The sequence below is a fragment of the Corvus moneduloides genome, chromosome 6 (genome assembly GCF_009650955.1).
Source record: "Corvus moneduloides isolate bCorMon1 chromosome 6, bCorMon1.pri, whole genome shotgun sequence".
Classification (NCBI taxonomy): Eukaryota; Metazoa; Chordata; class Aves; order Passeriformes; family Corvidae; genus Corvus; species Corvus moneduloides.
In genome coordinates, this window is record NC_045481.1 from 34,751,353 (window position 1) to 34,775,152 (window position 23,800).

Consider the following 23,800-nt stretch of genomic DNA (forward strand, 5'->3'; position numbering starts at 1 on the left):
AGCTCTGGGAAGGGGTTTATCAGCACTTCTAAACAGTGTTGTTTTTTAAGGTTAATTCTGTTGACAATATCCTGAAGAGACATCACTACCAGACACAGTACATTTTATGTGGGCATAATTATGGGCTAAGTGTAACTGCCTTTGCCTAGTTCTATTAACCCAACAGTCGTTAAATCTCAGGAAATGCTCATTTTCAGAGTGATTGCTTTTATGACCTGAAAATAAAACCTGGAAGATGTATGTGGTGTTGGTTTTATCTTTTCTTTACCCTTGATTTGCATATGCAGGACATTTCCTGCAAATGGGTGCCCTGTACTTAGTTATTCATATTCTATCACTTTTCAACATCCTGCTCATCTTTTGTGATTTGAAACAAAGTAAGTTGATCCCTATTAGTCTGGTTGACTAATGTGTACCTCTGCCCAGTGTTTTCCATCTCCAGCTGTGCTTCTTGCAGAGTGATACACATCCTGCAGGCTCTCCAGGCATTTTTCCAGACAAGCCTTGCTGAATTTGAGATATGTGATAAGATTTATTTTTATTCTCTGATGTACTTGGTGTCAAGAAACTGTATTTGCTCAAGCAAGCTGGTATTTTATAGTCCTCCTGCATTGTGCATTTAATTGCTGCATAACTGATTCCTTCTGTATGAAGCATACATTGATTTGGGGGTCTTTATGCCAACATTGATTTTGGGGTTTTTTTGTACCATTTGTTTAACAGGCTCCCAGTACACAGGGGAATTCTGCAACCTCTTTCTACTTAAAGTAGTACTTGGAGTTGTTGAGAGGTATTATTCAACTTAGAAAACACAGGACTGTGTCTTAACAAGGGCTTGTGTGTTGAGCTTTTGATGGGATACTCTTCCTTTTCAGAGTAGGGTGAAAGAGCGGAGGAGGCTGCTGTCCTGCTAAGTTCTTTATTTCATAGTTCTATAGTTTTCTGAAGGCAGAGTTCGAGGGGGTTACATGATAAGGCCAAGCAGCAGCAGCAGGCAAACAGCAAGTAGCAAACAGCTGCTTCTTCTAATTCTAGTTCTAATTCTTTCTTACAGAAGTATAGATTGTATTTGTTAATTGACCAATAAGATTAACACATGATTCTAGTTTTCCTTTTCTTAACCTATCCTGGTCTAATTCTAACAGTCATAAGTCTTACACAACTGTTACATAGGTATTACACAAATTTGCATATGTAGTTTCTATCAGCTCTTATTATGTGAACACTCTATCTAAAAAATGTGAACAGTATAGTTCTATCTGTATTTTGTCTAAAGTAAAGAAATTCTGTGAAAAGGTAACACTGCTGCAGTAAAAACTGTGTTTAAGGTCTCTGCTGCAGCTTTTCAATCTTTAAGGCACTTAGCATATATTTCTACTAAAAGTTAAAAATCTTTATTTCTATTTCACTTTGGTGTGACTTCATGTATCTCAGCTTATCCAAAGGTTTTAATTCAGCCCCTGTGCTTTGGCTTTCCTCTGGGCCTGGGTCCAGAGGAGCTTTCACTCCAACACTCCTGTGTATCCTAAACTCTGAAGATACAGCCAGGCACTGTCAAGGTGCTCAGAGAAGTTAAAGGCAACACTTCCCTTTCAGCACCTCACACTGACTGTTCAATTTGTTTAATCCCCATAAATGGTGAATTTTATAGGATGGATACAATAACAGTGGTGGGGTTTTTTTTGTATTCCTTGCCACAAAGATCAATATTAAATGTAAAATCGGTACATTTTGTCTACATATTTTTTCCTCTAGGACTCACAATTACCTTAGTCTTTCTTGTCTTTGAGTTCTTCTCCTTCTTGGCTATGAAGCCAAAAGTGTTATATGTGATAATGATAGAATTCCCTCTTAAGTGTGTAAGGCAGCCTGTTTTTCAAATAGAAAAAAAATTTTTGAATGTAGGTAAGGTTCAGGAGGACAGTGAGATATTTTAAGGAGGCTTTTTGAAGCTGGCTTAATACTTTAGTATACTGGGATTATCCCATGAATTCAGTAGAGTTACTTCAGACTTGCACCATGAAGGTGATTGCTGTTACACCCTCCCCTGATGTTGGAAAGACTATTGCAGAGATCGTCTCCCCTTTTGGCCAAGGGAAGTAAAATAAGAGTATTGCACCCAGAGTGTGTGGAATGCCTTGAGGAGTGTGACGCTGTGCCCGCTGTCCAGGAGTTGGATGCTGAGAAAGGTATTTGACTTGCACTGCCTGTGAGAACAGAGACTGATGCCTCTGAAAGCTGAGGCTCTATTAGTCTCTCAGGAAAAATACCCGTGAGGTTAGGAAAGTTGATGAGTGTAGGCAGTACTAATGCAAGCTTTGTGTAGTGCCATGAATGTTGTGTAGCTGCTGCCTGGGCTTCTCTGCAGGCTTCCTGCCTTTCAAAGCATCTGCAGGAAACAGTGCAGTAAATTAGATGGTCTTGTTTTGATCACTTGTGGATTTTTGCACACCTATATGTGTGCAGTTCTTGAGGCTAGATCAGTTTCCTTAGTATGTAGCTGTCTGTAATCAAGGTGTAATCTACAGTGTGCTAGGTAGTGCTCCCAGGTGAGAACACAAATCACAGTCAAAGGCCAGTAACATGCGATGGAGGAAGGTAAGGGGGGGGGAAAAAAGGCATGTAAAAATGTAACTAACTAAAACTGAAATAGCCTGCTCCTTTTATGCAATTTTACTCTTAAGATGTTGGTGACATGAGTACATTTGGGAAGACAAACCTTGCAATAATCTACCAGTCTCCTGGTGTCCCGGAGCTAGTTCTTGGAATGCGATGATGTCACTTAGCTTCCTGTGAGGAAGAATTATCATTTGGCCATAGGTTTTTGCCTTTAGGCTGCGTTTGGCAAAAGAAGTTTTAGGTAAATTTAATTCAGTTTGCTTTGTATTGGTATTAAAAACTTAACCCCCATTCATTCTTGGCCTTTCTATGATGAAGACATTGCTGGGGTGAGCCTTGCACGTGGATAACTTATATTCTATAGGTAATTCTGTAACAAAGGGTGAGTTTACTTGATGTCTTCTGGAAGAAGAGTTAAAATAGCTGAAGTGCAGAACCAAAAGATCATTGAGTAAAAATTATATGCTTCCATAATGAATGGCTGTTTCCAGTGTAATAGGGTGTAACGTGTGGCCGCTGCATGCCTTGTACTGCTGCATGCCGGTGTACGACTTCATTATGTTGTGGTTTTCCCAATGTGTAAGGCTGTAGGGTTGCCAAGCTTTCAGCTGCTGGTGTAGGGCTGTGCCAGCCACACCTGGCACACAGGGAGGTGGTGACCTTGTAGGTGTGTGGAACATGGGCAGCCGCAGGGAGGAAAAGCATTTAGGTGCTGCTGCCGCTGATGTCTTTCTGCAGTAGTGCTGAGCTAGACCTTACCTCCTTTTGCATCAAACAGAAGTGCTTCCTCACCAGACTTCACTGGTCAGGAAAGCTGAAATACTTGGTGTTCCAAAAACAAAAATCCTGCTGCTTTGGGGTTTCTCAGTGCCTCATGAACAGACTATTTAAAGGGACTGGGTCAACTGGAAATTGCTGTCTTTGAAAAAGTTTCTCTATATTTGTTCATGTAAGATTATGAGAAAGTTTGGAGGGTGAAATGTTACCTTTACGTTTCAGATCATAGTGTGCTCATTGACACAGGTGTGGTTGTTTTGATATCCCACAGAATACATCTGGTCCTTCCAAATTTGAAGGCTTGGTTATGCTTCTGCTTTTCTTCTCTATGCTACATGAGGTAAGAAAACAAGCTGTCCCGTGTCTAAAGTTCAGACCTTGGCAGAGCACTGCTAATACCTGAAGCTTCTTTTAATTTGCAGAGAAAAAAAATCCTTTAATTATTGGATAGATGACAAGAATGCAGATTGAAGTGAGACTTTTGAGGCAAAGCTTAGCTTTTAAGGTAGAAGCAATCATGGCTCTCCTAATGAAGTTTAATGTTGGCACTACAGAACTGAGGACAGACTTGGGAAAAGACAATGTAGAAGTCTTGTCTGTCCTGTGATATACTGGCCTTGCCCCCTTGATCTCCTTATCCTTGGCAGAGGGCGGGTGCCATGTGCAGAGTTACTTCAGCCACTGCCATTTTCTGCCGTCCTGTGTGCTTCTCTTGAGGTGACACACACAACTGCTGGTCTGCTCTGACCTTTTCTTCTTAGGCTTCCCCATGCAAGGGGATCACTGTCCAGCTCTGGTTTCAAGTGATCCTAAGTAGATGGGCTATCCAAAGTTAAACACAGGAAAACAATGGGTTTTGTTTGTCTCCACAAAGTCTGCCTTGTCTGGAAACTGTAACGAGTCTGCTATGGTTTCACTGCTGTTAGCCACAAGCAGAGTGAATGATACTAGACAAAAAAAAGCCTAGAAGTATTTGTTATGGAAGTCCATATTTAATCTCTCCCTGTAGCCTTTGGCTTGCTTAAGGCTGTATTACAACCTTGCTGATTTCCAAGACTATTGATTGCCCTGTGTCTGAAAATGCATTTAATTATGTGATGCTCTTATAGGCAGTAGGTCTTCCTTTTCACATGGAAGAAATGGAGACTACAGATCTTGCTGCAAATTGATTGTGAGTAACTTCTGGTGACATGGAAAAACTTAAATAACAATAACATAAACTGTGTGCAGAAGCCTGAGTTGCAGAAGGCTTCAGAGTCAGAAGCCTGTATCCAGCTTTCAGCTTCCATAGGTTTCTACACCACATGAGTGCACTGTTTCTGCTTCACTTTGGTGTGAAATGTATCCTTTTATAGTAGGATCATCAGTAAATGATGAAGGCAAAACATGTAAGAAAATGACACTTTGTTCTACAAACTTATCATCAAAAGCTGGCATTCATAAGCATAAAAGATGAAACTCTGGTCCTAAGATGAGACTTCTAGACAACTCCCTCTGTAAATATTTAGCCTAGCAATAACTAAAATTCTGATACTACATCTCCTTTTGCCTCTGGCACTTTGTGGCTGTGGGGCTGTTAGCCAGACACTTGCTGTCTGCGTCTCTTCTGTGCTGCATTGCTTTTTGCACCTGCTGCTTGGGAAGAGGCTGAAGAAGCCTTGCTGTCTCAGTAGTGAACTTGAACCCCACATGAGAGCTATACACCAGGTACCTGGGGCACTGCCTTTTTGTCCTCCTGTAAGCAAATACTTGGCTCTGCTGAAGACACTTACGGATTACTCTGCATGTAAAAATGTTAATCTCTGGCTTTCTTGCCTGAACTCCCTTCCATAGGCGGAGAGCAAATACAAAGCGAGATGTATGAGTCAGGGCAATAATATACTTGGACTCAGACTGGAGTGTTTTAAAGGGGTGGAGAGGGGAGGCTGGACATGTTGCGACCCAAATAGATCTGGGAAATAATGCTGGCACTAGTTAATCTGGCCTGTCATTTTTCATTTTATTTACTCCTGGCACTTGATTGTCAGACTAGGCTTTTATACTGTGTTCTCTTTGTGGCTTAGACTGCTCAGCACTGCTGCAAAATCCTTCTAATCCTTTTTGCTATCTGTCTCTTGGAACGAAAACTCAATTGACAGAGTGAGTACTTGAATTCCAGAGAGTAAGTGTGGATTCGGACTTGGGGAGAGTGAAGAACCATCATATATGACAAGACCTTGTTGAGAAGGAGGGGGTCTTGCAAAGGTGAATTAACCTATGTGCTATATCTTGGCAGCTGTTAAGGGCCTTTGCTAGTGTCAGGGGTCTTATCTGCTTTCACAACTAAATGGTACCCACCAACAGGTGTTCAAATAGAAAAAGACCTTATTGATCTGGTTTGGGTTTTTTTAAGAGACAATGAGGATGCATTAAGATTGTCCCTCTTGCCTTGTAATTTTGCTGCATGGCAGATCCGTATGTGGGGTAGCACTGCAGAAGTAGAAGCCTTCTCAGCTGGCAGGCTTGTGTTCTGCAAGATGTTAGAAAACATTGCTGCCATGTGCCTGCCTTCACGTTTGTTGAAGAAAGACATGTTTCTGGGTGCTCTGATTGGAATCAACTGTGTTGGTTGCAATTCTGAGTAGTTCTTTCAAGAATTGAAGGTTGCTTCACAACTGTGGTTGAGATGTACTGTGCTAACTGTGCTTACTGCTGCCAAATGCTGCACAGTTCCAGAGTGTAACTGTAATCTGCTGGTGACAAAACTGGTCTTTCAGAGCTGCAGCTCTGACTTGGCTGTGGATAAATCAGGCTTATGTTAGGACTAAGCAAAACTCCTACATGAGCATTCTCATCCTCCTGTTTCTGGCATCTTGACATAAAAAGTGCCTTGAGCTTGACTGCCTGGGCCAGAATACTGACAACACCCCTTCCTTGGAAAGCCATATCTGGACTGGGAATGTTGTGTCTGTAACAGGGAAAGGGGAACAGGCATTTTTCCTCTTAACTTGGAAGGAATGACCTATTACTTTTGCTTTTAAATATGAATGAACTCATTCTCCTTACCTCAGATATTGGCCATATGGTATTCCTGGTAAAAGCAGCAGATGTTCTTCTTCTGCTGTGTTTTGCTTTGGTACACAAATTCTCTTTGTTTTCTTTCTGTCCTGTCTGCAGTGGGCTGTAATATTGCTCATCTTGAGTGGATCTGGTTACTGCCCTGATTTTCTAAATGTGCATTTACAAATAAGGCACACGGTGCATGAAATGTTGCTTGTGGAGTGGATCTGATGTGTGTATGTGTCTAGGTGGTAACAACCCTGTGTTCTGGTTCAGTATGCTCAGCTCAACAGCTTTTCCCTCTGTTTTGCTGTTACTTACAGCCTCTGCACTTTGTTCTTCAACATAAAACCAGGTTCCACCCTGCCTTCTTTATGATAGTTTGGTTTGGTTTTGCTAGTGAAAGCAGTTTCTTTGCAAATCTGCATCACTTTGTATCCCAGTGCCTTGTTCTTCTAGTGAGAGAATAAGGATACTTTTGCATGGTGGTTGTTTTCTATGTTCTCCCTGCCAGTGTAGTTTGTCTTCTTGTGTACTCATGAGCTGCTGTTCCAGTTTACTAGGGAAGAGTAGGCATATGGAGGTGCACTGCAGTCTGAGTGCCATACAGACCGTGGCATTTAGCAGTTTGGATGCAGGAGTTTGAGAACTGCACCCGTAAAGAGTTGTTCTCTGTTGTGTCTTTTGTTTGCATGGATTATAAAGTCCTTGACGCATCCATCCTTGCTGGTGGAAGTAACTCAGATTTTCCTGCTTCATGCATTCTTAGGAATCCTCATGTGGAAAGGGGCACATTGCTTTGCCACTGGAGTTCTGTTGCCCTAAAGCAGCGTCAGTGGCTGGCTGAGCGTGCACTGCCATGCTGACCTATGCGAAAACTCTTTCACGCATGCAGCTGGAACAGGCATAGTTACGAACCAAGCCCTTCTGTAGGCTTCTTGTCTGGGCATAGTTGAAGGCAGCTCCTTACTTCCCTTTCTCTATAAATCTAGCTGTGGTCAAAATTTATTTCTACTCCCTTTTCAGGAACCCTGCCTGCTGGTTTTCTTTGTAAAGATAAGCACATGTCAGTATGGACATATTTACTAAGAAGGGTGTCAAGCAACAGAGAATGTGGTGGTAGATTTTAAGATTTCTAGAATAAGAAGGAGGATTCGCTGTTGATATCAAGGAAGCTGCCATGATTTAACAAGAAAAAATTGTCCATTGTTCAGTAAGGTATATGGTGATGAGATTGCTTAATGTGAAACAATTGTTAGCTTTGTCTTTCATTTTTGAGAGAATGCAGATAGCAAATGTGGAACAATTTGAAGTGTGTGTGTGTGGTTGAGTGTGCTCTCTGGTTAACATGATACTGAGAGGGAGGCACTAGCACAGGTCTTGTGACCAGTCTGTTGATACTTTATCTCTTGCTTTATTTTGGAAGGCCTATAGCAGTGACATGGGGTGATTCCCCTTTGGAGAAAACATGTGTCTCTAGAGGACAGATTCTGTCTTTCTGGTGAAGGAGACAGAAGTGAGGAGGTGCTTCCCTCAGGGCCCAAGGGGTTTGCCTCAGATAGTGCACTGAAGAAACCTGTAGTATGGAGCTGCCCTTCCTGTCTGTGTTCAGAAACCACTAGTCCTTTTCGGAAGACTTGTGTCTGGGTGCTCTTGGGCCTGTTTTCTTTGATGCTGTAAGTTACCTGTGATGTTTTGTGCACTCTGCTTAGCATGTGAGGCCTTGTAGTTCTTACGTTCAGTGAGACAAGGTGGTCTTGTAGGCAGCTTGTACAGCAAAATACTGTCACTGGCAGGTACTTCTCAACTTCGTGTGGCCTGTTGGCAGAGCCAGTCAACAGACTGAACTCTTTTAAGCATCTGCTTGTGAAGGAGACTGAAACCTAGAGTGCTTTGTCTAAGGGGGAAAGAGTATGTTTGATGATGGTGGGATGAATGGTAAGAGTTATTCAGTTATGATAGATGGCTCTAAAATTTTAATGCTGCTCTTACTAGGAGACAAAACCACAAGAGGGAAACCTGCTGATAGCTGTGTTTGGGAACAGACTCAGGTTCCCTGAGAATTCCACTGGGCCCAGTTACAAGGATGCAATGAAGCAGTGTTTTCATCTTTGTCCATCTCAAAAGAGGAACAGCTGCTCTGGGGGTGATAAAATGCAAGGAAAGGCCAGATAAATTCTAAGACATTGAGAAGAGACAGATTTCTTTGTAATAGTCTCATGTGTATTTACAAGAGTTACTATAGCCTTTGAGGTGCTGCCACAATGTACACACTTTAAGCAAAAACAACAACAAAAAGTTGTTTAAACTGTGATGGACAAGACCAGTGTACAGAATGCTGGAGATGTTTTGTAGCAAACCTGTGTTCTCTGTCCCACTGCTCTCAGTTATTTGCCCCGCACTGCCATTGTAGCACCCCATGTTCCGTGCTGCAAGCATGCTTTGGCTTAGTATCAAGCTCTGAAAGGTGTGTTCAGCAGCAGCTCATGATCTCAGCCAAGGAGGGGGTGTATGCTTGTGTAGGTTCTGTCTCTTAAGGAGGCATGACTAAACTGGGAACGGTTAAAAAAAAATTACAAAATAAAACTCCCACAACCCCATTCCCATTTCTCCTCCACCACTCCCCCCGCAACAGCTCTCCCTACCACAAAACCTGCATGCTTTCTGAATGCTCATCTGGCATGGGAGAGGAGACAGTTTGCTCTTTTTCCTGGAGCAGGAGATTCCTGTGTTCCCATTTGTGGTTGTTTAGGGAAGCCTTTAGCAGGTATCTACAGGGTGGTGATAAGCCCTTGCATGACCGAACGTAGCCGTCACTGTCCGTATGCAGCTTAGCCCTGCACTGAGCTCCGCAAAGCAGGGGCACTGCTCAGCCCTGCTGAGGGGGTGATGTGCTCGCACAAGCCTCCCTAGACTGCTGCTGCTGCTGCAGCCACACAGGACCTTGGCGAAATGCACAAAGTAACTGCCCTCAAAACCTTGCAAACTCATTCCTGTCTGCCCAGGGGCGATTTTTTTTCAGTCATGGGAAGTCCTGGAGACATTGCTAATGAGTTCAGCTGAGGAAATCACACAAGGAACTGTGGGAGAGGGAAGGCTCATGTGTGTGTGCAAAGCGTGAACTAGAACGTGTGCAAAGAGGGTAAGGAGGTGTGGTAGAAATCTTAAGAAGGAATGAAGGAAATGAAACAGAGGTGAGGCAGTGTTAAGACTTGAAAACGAAGGGAAAGAGCTGGAAACTGAAGAGGGTAGCCATTGGGAAAGAAAGTCTTAGTTTTTAGTCCTTTCATAAATCTGATTTTATAAATCAGTAAGTATCAAGCTCATGTCAGTGACTGTTGCTACAAAAATATAAAGGGGGTTAAATAATTGACCGATGAGAATTTGAGGGAAAACTTGTTTTCAAGTAGTTTTGCTCTTTGATTCTTGCTACTGAGTCAAATTTTTGGCGTGTTTGGGACAGAAATAACTCGTGTATCTGAGTGCCCTTTTAATTTCCTTTTCAGTCTTCTGAACTGCAGTGAGTAATGAACTGTAGTGCACAAAGAAAGCATTAAGAACAGGCGTGGTGCAGATTTTATTGCATGTTTGCAGTAGACCAAAGAGCTCTGTATTTCTCTGGGTGTGATATAGCAAGAACCTGCTGTGAGAGTAAGATCTCTGGGACCAGTGATGGTTCAGATTAAAGAGGTGGTTTCTCTCCACATGATGGTAGCTTACGATATCCCTGTAGCAGTGGTCTTTTTTTTGCTCAGTGTTTATACAGCACCTAGCACAGCATGGTCTGATCTGTGGGCTCCAGTTCATGCTTTTCTTTGAGCTGCAAGTGCTAATGAGACAAGGAGTGCTTGTGAAGGGCTTTTTTGCCTAGTCACATACCTGTCTGAAGCAAAAGTTTATCCTTTGGCATGTGCCCCAGGTTTCCTGTCTGCATCTCTTCCCTTGCAGGGACTTCTGCAGAGAATCACAACAACTAGCTGTTTTGTAGGAAAAAGGATGTTAAAAAGTGTATGCTAAAGAGAAGGGATGAGAAATGACGTTTCAGCCAAGAGGCTTTCATTGTATGAGGGGGAGGAGCATGCAGCAGAGGGGGAAGCAGCATGAGATCAGTGGGCTTTTTATTGCACAGCTTGAAAAGATCCCACAACTAAAATCTGATCTAACCTTTGCTTCCTGTGTGTCTTACAAGAAATGTTTCCCATGTAAGGCAAGGAAAGCCTGCTGTAAGGAAGCATGTGGCTGTCATTTTTTTCAGAAAATGTGTCTCAGCATTCAATTGTAGAAAAACAGACCAAAGAGACCTGTGGTAGCTGCAGCCTTTATTGCCCACGTTTGTGCTATTTAAAGACTAGTCTTCTCCAGCTTGATTCTGGAGAAGTAGCAGGCTTGCCTAAAGTCTACTGACTACTTGTAGATGAGGGGATTTAGCCAGGCATTACTAGGGATAGGCCTGACATTTCTCAAGTCAATATAATTGGATTATTCAGCTGATGGTAAGCCTACACCTTTCCAGCAGGTTTCTAGAGCTCTGGTTTGACTCTTGGTAAACAATTTATTACAGAAGTCACCTATGCAAAGCCACCTACACTTCAGGTGTGGTTTTAAAAAGAACTGTTGATTATATTAATCACCCCTCTGAAGTTCTTTATGACTTTCATTTCTGATGCCCTTTTCCCCCCTTATACTTTTTCTTGACTTAAAATAGTGGAGGAAAAAAAATTCTGTCTCGGAAATGGGGATTTAATAATGTCTTGGCTAAAGAAGCCAAGGATTCCTTTTTGCATCTTGAAATGAAGGTGCTTGCAGACCTTGGGTTAATCTTAATATCTAAAAAATAGTTTCAGCTCTCAACTTGAGCTAATTTCATGAACCAGACTCTCCCAGCACTGATGACATTAGGGCAGTAATGATCATGTCCCCTGTTTCAGTCTCCTCCTCAGCTTTTTTTAAGCTTCTGGAAAGTTTGAGAGTCCCATTGTAGATTGTGCATCTTTCTTTTGTTGCAATGTCTTTCACATTACTATCACTGGTCTTAACTCAAACCCTTTGCATTTTGTGTGTAGTCCTGGGTGAACACTTGTAGAAGGGAACCGGGTTCCCTCTGCATGTTCTCATCTCTTGATTGGTTTGCACATGGGCTCTGTAGCCTGTTCTCAGGAATGTGCAGTGGGTGTTGAGCATTACTGTGCTCTGAGGTGACATGGTTCCCACAGGGCCAGCTCTTTCCTCTTTCTGCGTTTCTTCATTCCCATCAGATCAGGAGTCCTTCCTGCAGTTAGGAAGTCAAGATTAGTTTCCCAGAAAAGAAAGCGAGCAAAATTTTTGGGTTGGGCATCTTGGAACCGTTGATATTGCAGACCATCACCTGCTCTGCATTTTTTCTTGCTGGTGGAAGTACTTGCAGTGTTTGCACGGAATAGTGTTCCCTTGATGATGGTGATGTTGAGGTTGTACTGCAAATTCTACAAGGCCTCCCTCCTGAGAGCCTTTGTCTTTGGGAAAGAGTAACCCTTTATGTCGTGACTTCTGAAACTTGCTCTTGGTCTAGTGACAAAACCCAACAGGTTTTTTTTTTCAGAAATAAAAATTTATCAGTGGGACTGCTTCTTCAAAGAACTTAAACTCCTGCCCAATTACACTTGTTTCATAGCAAATGTAGCCTAAATATAATTCGCTTTTTCAGATTTGATTTGTCTGCAAGGAGCTTGTGAAGACTGCTGATACCTTTGATGTAAATAAAGCATGGCTATTCTTGGCAGAGGTGATGAAACTTAGCCTTGGGCCCTCAGAAGTACATTGTTGAGTTCTGTCCTTACCAGCATGTGTTCCTACCTTTCTAAAGGGCTCACAGTAGCATTTCACTGGGATTTCTTTTCATTTGCAAGGGTGGTGTGGAGCAGCCTTTGCAGTGATTTCCAGCAGCTGTACTCAAGCACTTCTGAGGAGCAGGATTTGGAGTAAGAGGCTGTAGCAGTGTTGCTAGAGACCAGGGAAGGGTATGTGAGTGTTGGAGAAAAGGCTTCTGATAGCTGTAGTATGCTGTAAGAAGGGTGGTTTCCTCAAAATGTGCCTTGTAGTGTCCTGTGGAGCCTTAGTGGAGTTATTTATTTTCCACAATGCAGGCTTGTCTTTGTCCTCCCCCCCACTTCCCTCTGCGTGTAAAAGAGTGATTCTGCTTCATGAGGAGTGCAGATCCTGAAGTGCAAAAGGAGACAATGGAGATCGACTGTTGTCCAGAGCCAAGTGTTGCTTACACCTGTTAAATGCATTGTCCGGCTTATCCAGAAAAGCAGCTCTAGGTGAGTTAGAATGTGTATAAAAGCATGCAGAGACTAGTCTTTTCAACAAATGAAGCTTGCAAGTGGCTTTTCAAAAGATATCGATGGAAGTCCAGATAGTTGCAAGTAACAGACCACCAGCTCCTCTGGATACAGCTGCTGAGACATTCACAACATCAAGTCACCCCAAGTCACAGTCTCTCTGAACCTTATAGGTGGAGGTACAGATGACATTTGGTGTTTTGTTGGGGTTTTTTTACAGTTGTTTCTCTGCATTTAGTGAAGAGAAGCGAGGTTATTAAAAAAACACCAGCTCCCTCCCCCCCCCATTCTTGGTCAATTCTTCTGCAGGGACCCTTTCTGAAAGCTCTGTGTAATGTATTTTTTTCTTATGGTTAAGAATGAGAAGCTCAGTTAACCTCTGCATGTGATACCATTACCAGTGTGATGTTGATGTTTAGACCTTTCTGCAAGATTGAGGGATTTTTATTTGTAAAGCATGCCTTAATTTAAATGGTTGCTCCGTTTTTTTTTTAAATTGTTGCGCCAGTGTCATTACTTTCCTGTTACTCTTTCTTGTCTGTTCAAGCGATGCTAGGAAATCATTGAGCAGGTTTCTGATCCTGATGTCAAGCTGTTTGCATTCCTCTACATACATGTGGCATTTGTAGAAACTAACACTTATCTCCGTATGGGTTTTATTTAGAATGTTTGGCTTTAGAGGAAAAGGAAATTGGTAACACTGAAAGATGGTGTAAATGGATTTAACCAGTTGTTTTGCAGCAAATCCTTAAACTGCAGAGGCAAAAGGAAAACAGCTTTGGTGATGACAGCTGCTGACTCTCAAAAGACTAAATTGCATACCAGATTTACAAAATGGGGAAAACAAATCCAATCTTAAGGGTACAGTATAAAAGGGTGCATACCCTTGAGAAACTCACTTCAAAATAGGTTAAATGAACATGAAAATCCTCTGCTGTTGAAAGTCATTTTAAATCACCTTCTCACTCTTTGGTGGGTCTTGCATATTAATTTTGTTGTGCTGTAAGCTCTTATGGCTGATCTCTTTATGCTGCTGCTTGGAGCACTGTGTTACAGGTAAAAACATGAAGAGGAGGACTTTTAAACAAGCTTGCTTTATACTAATTTTAATAACCTTTATTTAATCAATTCAGTCTGAGGGAAGCTTGTTTCCAGAGACAGGAAATTGCTTGAGGATTACTGGCTGTTGCAGGACCTTCATATTTATTTCAAAAATGTCGGGGAAAAAAAAATAATAGAATCAGTCTTCCTTTAAAGGCAGTTGAAACTGGAGTTGCTGTGCTTTTCCCATGAGGCTGAGTAGAGGTCACTGGGAATTCTGTGCTGGAGTGGTTTTTCTTGACAAATAGTTTCATGACTTCAGTGTACTCATGCAGGGTGCTTCGAGACACCTTAAAACCCCAAGCAAAGCAGGGAGTGATGTGTTTCTCAAGTGGATGTACTGTTCACTTAGCTGCTAGTGACTTGACGTACTTATTCCTTACCTTCAAGATAGAAGAGAGTTAAATACGCCTGTCCTAAAATGCACTTTTTAGAGGGAATGGGGAAGGATCTTCCACTTTCCAGCTCTGTGTGTGCAAGAGGAGCAAGGCGTAGAGGTGTCTGGGACAGCATGTGTGGTATTTTTCATGATCATGTGCCCAGCCTATTGATATTTGAATATGCTGGACAGTTGAAAAAAATGCAGAAATCCAGTGAAGACTCTATCATCTGTCTTCTTGTTTGTGTTTCATGGATGCTTGCCTGGTAGCTGGCCCATTCAGGGGTGGAGGACTATGACTGGAGCCAGGAGGGAGGCAGCACCTGGGAGTGGTGTGCTTGGCTGAGGGACAGCAGGCAGGGAGGCAACTACCCAGGTCACTAGCAGGATGCTTTACCTCTACGTTCTGGTCCCAGTGGTGAAGAGGCATTGCCTTTGGCTTTATCCAGGGTTTGTCTTTGCACATTTTGAGTGTCAGAGGGAATCTGATCTTTGGAAGGGTTTTCTTTAGAGTTTTGAAGCTGACTGGATAAAGCCTAGCTGTGCTTTTGCAGTCCTAGGTGGTCTAGCAAAACAGCCAAAGTGTGAGGTAGAAGATTAAGTAACCTGTATGCTCTGACTCCTGGGCGTATCTCCTTCTGACCTAGCATGGCCATGTGTGTGATTCTTGCCTGTGCGCAGCACCACTTTGTAGCCTTTCTCACTCTTGCACAAAACTCTAAGGTTTACTGCTGAGCTTTTTGCTGACTCTTGCTGTTCTGCTTTGTATAACTTTTTCCCCTTTTTTTTTTTTTTTTTTTATTTCATTTGACTTTCTCTAACTAAGCAAGCCTGCATTACCTTTGGCTAATTTGGAGCACTCTGACTCAGCTTTCTGGCTTTTAATCTGCATGGAAACCACGATGCTGAAACCGTGATTTAGGGGAATGATTTAGATATAGAGCATCTTTATGCATAGTAAATGATTTTTTCCACAATTCAATGTGGATTGAAAATGGAGATGGTTTTAGGACCAAGAAGCCTGTACAGCTTCTTGGCCCAGCATATTAGGCTGCTTGCTCGAGTCAGAGAGTGGTTTCACACGCTTCAGGCCTTGGCAGCAAATCTGAGGTGGGAGCGTTTCCCCATCTGCTGCTTCCACTGGCCCCAGAGTTGTCCTGGTGCAAGGGCCCAGTTTCCCCAAGAAGGTCCTGAAAGTTTGTTGTTGTTGCGGAGGGGATAGTTGGGTGTGAGGTGGGTGTGGGAGCAGCAGCGTAGCGGTGTCTGGTCACCCAGGGGCAGGGAGACATCCTTCAGCCAAGGTAGCCTGAAAGTGCTTGGATGGTGGAGGGACGGGCCTCAACCCCAGCTGGCTCTGCAAAAGGGAGATGCTGCTTTACTGCAGGTCAGTAAAAGCTGAGGAACCATTGCTGCTGTATAAACAAGGTGCTGAGAGCTGCTAAATAAGCAGTTACCGTCAGGCAGTGCTCCTTGGCTGCCTCAAGATCCTTTGCTTAACATTTTGTTGGAGTTTGTTTGATAACAACTAGACAAAGGCCTCTCCTTGGGGAGTGGAGGAGTGGGGATCCCTTTGACACTTGCAGGGTGGTGCAGAAGACTGGTTGTGCTCCCTCTCCTGCTGCAAATCAGAGCACCCTGTGTCCCCCCTCTGGGCTACCCCAGTTCCAGCTAACAGTGATTTATTTTTTAAAGTATTTTTTTCCTCTAATAGCCATGCTTTGTAAAGTCTAAATGTCACTGAGTCAGATGAGGGAGAAGTTGAAGCTTCAAACTGACCTTCTATTGAGATACAACAAACAGGTTTTATTCTGCAAACTCTTACTTCTCTACACTTCTTTCTGGCATGCTTCTCTCCCACCCCAATTTAATGGTGGAAATCTTTAACACAAAATCTAAATCTTTAACACACAGTCTTTGAATGATGGTTGTAGGTCTCAGATGATGGTTTGCTACTCTGCTGGTAAGGGATCTGTCCTGAGGATTCTGCTTGGGGAACTTGGCATTCTCATGGTGTGTGTGTGTCACCTTGTGACATGTAATGAGCCACTATCCTTCTTGGAGTGTCTCTCTGGCTTGATTCTTCTAGCTTGTGCTGCTCAAATCAGAATGCAATTGCAACTGATCCCTTGTAAGAAAATCAAATTAAGCATAGCCTGTTGAGGGAAACCAGTTAGAGGAAAAAAGGTAGTGAGGGTCTTGTGCATAGCATTGTGTCTTCTCTGCGAGTAATTCTGGTAATTGTGAGAGTGATTTAAAAGAAAGCAAGCTGTTTGGGCTCCTGTTCCCCACCCCTGCTTCTCCTGTCCCTGTTGACTTCTAAAATTAATTTATTTCACTTTGCCTGAAGTCTGAAATCCTCAGGTTGAGCATTGGGGTGGAGGCTGGTGTGCCTGCTGCTGGTGAGGGTGCCCCCCTGGGGAACCTGCCGGGGACACCGGCAGCCGCCCTCAACCACAACTCCGCGGGAGCAGGTCTGTGTGCAGGCAGTGTGCTAATTGTCCTGTGGTCTTAATTGCGAGGGTGTTGAATGGGGATACATGTTTCCTTCTTTCATTGCACACTGGCAAGAGTGATATGGCTCTGTGGAATAAAATGTGCCCAATGCCACTAGGATGGGTGTCTGTCACAGTGAGTGTTTGTGGTAATAACATGTGCATCTGTGCTGTTAGCACAGTGCATCCTAAGGAGGAAAAGCAGTAAGAAACATCTAGCAACTTAGCAGCTACTAAAAAACAAAAGTAAAGGGAAATAGTGGGCTAATGGACACAAAACTGAGCCATAGTGCTGAGACCTTTTGAAGGCCTGCCTTATTGAGATCTATTGAAGTCATTCTCTGCTGTGTTAGAATCCCAAATGCAGGCTTAAGGCCAAAACCAGAATTTAAAACTGTGCTTTTTAACTTTCTCGGTTTGGTCGATTATCTATCTTGTTGGAAGATTAAATTTTCAGAGGACTTAAGGGACAGTCTGATTTATCAGAGTTTTTATGTGTGTGTGTTTATCTTTGAAAAGACCTATGTGCTGACGGGCATTCAAACATTAAGGATTTGTTAGCCTGTAATGTTCTGATATTACAAAACATCTCTTGCTGAGAACTTTCTATATGAGGTAGGATACAAATAACAAGCACTGTATAACATTTGTCATCATTCCTTGAAAGTGTATAGTGGGTATTTTTATATCTGGGAAATGTAATCATTTTAAACTTGAGTTGTGTCTCACAGCTGTGCTTTTAGGAGTAAATGTAAGAGTTTCTCCATCTCCTAATATCGTTCCTTGCTTAAATGTCAGACTGCTGAAGTTTAGATTTTGAGGGCTTTGATAGGAAAAAGACTTCTAAATGGATGTCCTCTCAAGTAGCTGAGCAGCCTGCTGGTATTGCAGCTGCATGTATAGATGGAGACTGATGCTTTTAGCCACATTAGTTGAAATGAAAGCACAAGAAATGGTAAGGATAGGGAAAAGCACGTTCTAGTAGTGAGGGATTATAAAATAAGCCGTTACTGTACATAGGCTTTGCGGTTCATTCTCTGAAACAGATTAACACAGCTGCATAAATGAGAATAGCATCCTGGATATACGAGTAACCTTACCCAATCCAGTGTTTCTTTGTCAACCTTGTTACTGAAAGTAACATTTCAAGCTTGGATGTGGTTACAAGAGGTTCTGCCTTTGCACGGCTTTTCTTTATTCTCCTTCCCTGAAGCCATTCCAGTTTACTGTGAGTTTTTTTCTTTTCTAGGACTTATTATTTTTGGAAAGCATTCTGGAACATTTTGTGCATATGGTCCTCTGTAAATGTGCTGTTGTACTGATTAAAGCTGAAAGTATGAAACCTAGCCTTTCTGATGCAGTGTGCCAGGGGGAAAATGCTGAAACAATAGTTGCTAAAGGGAATACTTTTCCAAATAAAGACTTTTTTAAAAAACCCACAACAAAAATTCACCCAAAAACAAAACTGGGAAAGATTGTGAGAGATGTATTCTCCACAGTCCCCCAGTCTCTAGTTCCTCCCATAGATTTCATAGATGACAGTATGTTTAAAAAAAAAAAATCCTTTAAAGCAGATCTAGCACTTTTTAAAAAAATAACTGTTTTCTTTTAATTCACTGGTGACATGATCCCACTGCTATAAGCATTTTTGTAATAGTGCAGAAATCTGCAGTGCATTGGAGTTGTGTGCATTAACCTAACTCTTCCCACTGCTCCTCCACAGCTCTGTTTTTCTTCTTACTGGTTCCTGGAAGTTCACAGCCTGCCTGTAACTAGCTTCTCCTTCCTTATTTGGAAGGACAGTTGGATTTTGATCTCTTATCTTCCTCTTCCCAAGTAAAACAGAAAAAAATTCCAGTGAAATTCTGTGACTCTAAAGGAAACATCTTAAAATCTGGGGAGCTAATGATATTTAGGGCTTTCTCTTGGGCTTACCAAAAGAAGGCAAATTGGATTTTTATCTTTTTTTAAGTAATAAAATTCAAATCTTCTGTGAATGTGTCAGACCTGGCATGACAAGCACAGTATGTGGAAATGGAGAAGGATAATCACAAGATTGAGACTGTTACTAATGGTTTGTCTCTGATTCTGGTTCTAAAAGTTATGAGTGCTATTTGCAAGAATGAAAACTGAGCCCTGCTTTGCAGTTGTAAATCCACAGCTGACTTGAGCATTTCCATCATGCATGGACAGTGGAAGATACTGAATACCAGTCCTTCTCCCCTTGGCAAACTGGCACACCTTGAAAAGCCTGTTCCTTCCTTGTTACTTACCTTTAAAAGGAATGTTGGAATTGAAGCTTGTTTGGTCCACTGAGGAATATCTTTGAGTCTGCTGTCCATTTCTCTGGGCTGCAGAAGGGGAGGAAGCTTGTATACAAAGGCTTGCACCCAACTGCCAGCACGGAAGTGGAATAGCTGGAGGAAGTGCTCCCTGCAATCAGCCCACAGAAAAATATGCTCAGCTAACCTAAGGATGACTTTTAGAGGAGCATCAAGTGAGATGAGGAGGCAAGCAAGGGAGGGGTGCAAAAGCATGATCTAGATACCAAAAAGACTTTAGACTGTGATAGAAAGGATAGAGAGGAGGAAGCTGGGGAGTAAGCTGTGCAAATTGGTGAATCTTGAAGGTTATTCACCTGAGTTAGGAATATTGGTGTGACTTTATCAGTTGTAAGGTACTAGTTATCCAGTAGTGAAAAGTCCAGTTCCCTGGCTTAAAGCTTGGGTGTGCCTTAGTGAGTCTGTGGAGAGTTAGGCACATGCCATTTATCATAGATTAAAATGGAATTTCAGAGTTTAACCTGTCCAGCACGCTTCTTTCTGAGTGAACTCTAATGCTCCCTCTTGAAAATGGAAGTTGTGGATCACCAAAAATTGTTGGTTTAGCTTGTTGGCATTTTCTTTTTTTAAATTTAAAATTTTAAAATTTAAAAGAAGTGTTCTAGAAACCTTCATGGGAGGGAGTAGGTAAAAGCTAAACCAAAACAATTATATGAAAGAAACACCTGAATTTGAAGGTCATAGGCCAAACCCTTGGCACAGCTGGGGAACGAGGAAGGAAATCCAACCATTTGGATTCCACTTCAGCAATGGGGTCGTTTGCAGGAGGGTGTGTGCTGATTCCAATGTCCAGAATAAGCAGCTTGGTCTTTCCTAGTAATTCTTCTTTGTAGCAGGGAGTATGTGCAATTTGGCCGTCTGCTTTGTGCTGTGACTGTGCTGTGCAGAAATCTGCCTTTTTATAATTCAAATGTGAAGGTGTAAAATGAAGCTACCAAACACATTGTCTGGTTACTGGGCAGGAGATGGGGAGTGTTAAATGTTGTTTGGCTTTTCATATTTCCTCTTTTCCTCTTCCATCTCTTCCCATTATCGTGAATAATTGAGAGTTGGCTGTGTTGAAAAGTCAGCTGATGAAGATTTTTCTGAACTGCCTGCAGGTAACTTCAAAGGCTTTGGTTTTTTCCTTTGTGCCTAGTTTAAACTGAACAGTGTGACGGAATTGTGATGCTATCTCTAAATGTTAAAAATACAATTCTGTTTTTAAAAGCTTTCAACTAAACTGGTTTAACCACAGAAAATAAGTGGAATGAAGGATTTTTTCCCTCTGCTGTCACTTGGACTTGATTTTTCTGGTTTTTTTTTTAATTTAGCAGCCAAGAGGATGATTTTTTGCTTTAAAGCTTAACTGCTCTTTGAAAGCAGACAAAATAAGGATACAACAAAACCAGCAACTCAGGGTGAAGGTTAAATCCTCTGAACCACACTGCTTACATTAGATTCCTCTTGCAGCGTGACCATGAGGCAAGAACAATGCTTGTGCTTAGCTTTTCAAAAGCTATGCTGTGCACACCCATCACTCATGCCACTGCTAAGATATTTGCTGTGTGCATTCAAGAGTTAGCAAACACTGTCTGAGTATTATTCTGTGAGGGGGAAACCATGTGGATAAAATAGAGATTTCTGATGTGCATGAGGATAGCCAATGTTCTTTTGGTAAGTTTCAAGTATGGTATTTAAAAGCAAGCCGGTAGCATTCCAAACATTCTCAACACTTCCCTAAATAAACTTTGAAGAATTCAGGTTGAGGACCTGTTTTCCAGCAACAGTGACACAGGACATAACTGTGCCAGGAATTTTGAGCAACTAGAGAGCTTCAGACTGTCCAGTCCCTAGCTGTCTAGAGCATGTCCTGAGCATATGGCCTTCCAAAGAACGCTCTTCCATGTGGACCTAGGAGTCCTGCTGTGACAAAGTAAGAAAAATAAGAAAACTGAGTCATAATCCAGTGAAAATTTACACATGCTTATAAAGGGATATTGGATCAAGGAATATGATTTTGCAGCTTCTGAAGGTCTGGAAGAAAAATGGCAAAGGTCCCCAAAGAGCTTATCTTAAAGAGAGCTCCTGCCATATATGAGTGTGTCATCTTTGGAAAGGGCTGATTGTGGTTTAGGAGCAAGCAGGAAGTCTGGCCTGCGTGGTTTCAGTGGAAGCTGATGCCTGCTTGAGGACTTTATGTAGAAGCAAACTACTGCTCCTTGTGCAAACAGGGCTGGCCATGCAACAAGGGGGACTCTTGCTGGAGCATCACTGGGAAGCTTGCTTGATGCCAAGACTTGAAGAAAGATCTGGAGATGTCTGTAAGCTGGGAACAATGGGTACTTTTTTACTTGTTTGTAGCATTCCCTAAGAGGGTGTGTGGCTATTGACTTTGTGGATATAGAGGATGGTTTATTGTCTTATCCATATTTAGTAGGTGTTTTTCAAGGTTCACATTAAAAAGAAAGCAAAAAGCCCTTCACCTTTATTGACTGATATACTTTTAACAGAGAAAAATCTCCACTCCTTAATGTATTTATGGGCACTCTTGGCTGTACTAAGTATTATCTTTGAAAACGTCTTTGTTTAAACTTAATCCTTACATAACCCTTCAGTCTAGGCTGTGGCATGTGAAATGGGTCTGAAATGTCCTTGCTCTGCATACTTGTGCTACTGTCAGCTTCTGCCTCGTTGTTCCTAGTATCCATTAAAGAAACCAGCCCATTCCTTAGTGCTTTGTGTACACTTTGATTCTCCCAAACCCCTGAATTGTTAAGCTGTGCCCCTGAGAGTATGTCTCTGACAAATGTGTGTGATCTACACTGCACTCCATCTAACTTCAGGCAGTGGAGGCCTGAAGAGGTGTTATGAAAGCTGCTTCCCCCTAAGCTGTAGGTTTAAGGAGTGTGCTAAAACAACAGTCAATTTTCAGAGAATTGAATGTCTGCCTAAATAGCCTCCAAATCAGCTCTCTTCTGGGAAAAAGGGATAGTTTCTTATCTAGTCAGAATCTCTCTCTTCTTCTGATTTCGCCAGGGAACAGTCAAGGCTAGGAACAAGTTTTGCAACTTGGCTGAAGCCCAAAGGGAGGATCCTTGCAAGCCGTACCTGTACCCCGTGTCTTCTAATAATCCTGAGGGGTTTATCTATGCTGTTGCCCACTGAATGGGCTGGCTACCCTTGTGTCTCCTTCAAATTCACTGAATTAAATCAGCTTAGTGGGATGTTACTGAAGGCATAGCAGCATCAATTTACAGCATTCCTGGTGTGGCAGCCCCTGGCCTGTGAGAGACAGGATGCCTGGCAATCTGGGATTCAAGTGGCTTGGTAGCTGAAAAGAGATGTGGAAACCATACCCGATTTTAGAAGAAAGGAGAGAAACAGTGCTGTGCTCTGGAGCAATCTGTTAGTGAATCAAGAATAAGCAATAATTGATTCCCCCAGAAGATACTCTTGTTTTAGGTATTTCTAACTTGTTTGCTGTTCAGAGACCAGAACTGGACTGCTGACTTCTAGGTGCAGTCTTTGGGGGAGGAAGATGCCTCTGGGGAAGGGGAGCACACCTCAGGCAGCTCAGCAAATTTTGTGGTAATTGCATTCCCTCTTCCTACCTCTCCTGGCTGCTGTTATGTCACCTGACATGCATTGTTCCAAGGGCAGAGAGGGCCACCTTTAAAAGATACCTTGGCAGTACTTTAAGAGGTTGTTATACTAATGAGGCTCCATTAAATTGGAATAGGAAGGACAGACCTTTCTTGATCTAATCAGAAGGGCATTTGTTGAAGATGGTGTATTGCTTTGTCAGAGCTGTAATTCTGTGTAGAGCAGTGACTTTTGGAGAAGAGCAGCCCTCTTCTGGCCTGGAGTTTAGGCCAGAGGCTGGCCTCTTCTGACTGAATATGCACTTAGATGCCATGCAGGACGTGTGACTTGAGAGGAGGGGGCAGATGTACAGATTAACTGGCTTGGTGTTCTTCACATGGAGTGTTTTTTTCATTCCATGGTCTAATTGTTGCTGAAGGAATTCTAGCAGGTAAGTGAAAGTATCCTTATTCTGTTCTACATGGTGGGAGTTTGGTGAACAAAGCATTGGCTCCTTATCCGTGGAATACATGAGAAATCTATAGGCTGTGCTATAGGCATAGTGGGATAGATTCTCTCCTCTCCCTCCCCCTCCAAATGAAGCAAGAAACAAAAGGGGTAGACAGAGTTTATTGTAGCAGCAGCTCCAGACTTGCCGCATGACACTTTAAATGTCATCTTGAAATGACGTTTTGAGGCAGAGTGTATGCAGACAAAGAATTTTTCTAAAAAGAGACTAAAAAAGAAAGATCCAAATTTTAAAGATAGCTCTTTAAAAGTGAAGTAAATATGAGCATAGCAGTGACATGGAGCTAAGGAAAAACCCTCTTTTCACTAGGATGGCTACCAGGTTTATTGACAAACACACATATTCCCTCCCATAATGCATCTACTGTTTTGCCTGAGTAATTGGAAATGTGAGTTGTGGCTGTTTAAATCGTGTGTTTCTCTAGACAGTGCGGGTGTATTGCTTTCATCTCAGAACTACTTAAGGATCTGAAGGTTCTGCCTTCCCCAGTAGTAGGAGTACTAAGCCAGGCGTCCTGTTTGTCCTCACAGGGTACAAATACAATATCTGCCTCCGCACTTCTCAGATCTCTTTGAGATTATCCAGCAGTTTCAAATTTCCTTGGGAAACCTGGCCTAACCCTAATCCCCCTTCAGTTT

At 42.4% G+C, this 23,800-nt stretch overlaps 1 protein-coding gene across 5 annotated transcripts in view; it reads left to right on the top strand.

Moving 5' to 3' along the window:
- SUSD6 (sushi domain containing 6) overlaps nt 1–23,800 on the top strand; it is a 92,847-nt gene that overhangs the window by 23,027 nt on the left and 46,020 nt on the right. Inside the window, exon 4 of one of the 5 annotated variants that reach the window (XM_032112132.1) lies at nt 3,668–3,736. The exons of the other annotated variants lie outside the window; for them this stretch is intronic. The gene's annotated coding sequence lies outside the window, so the exon portion shown is untranslated. The remainder of the gene's footprint in view (nt 1–3,667; nt 3,737–23,800) is intronic. 5 annotated transcript variants of the gene reach the window in all.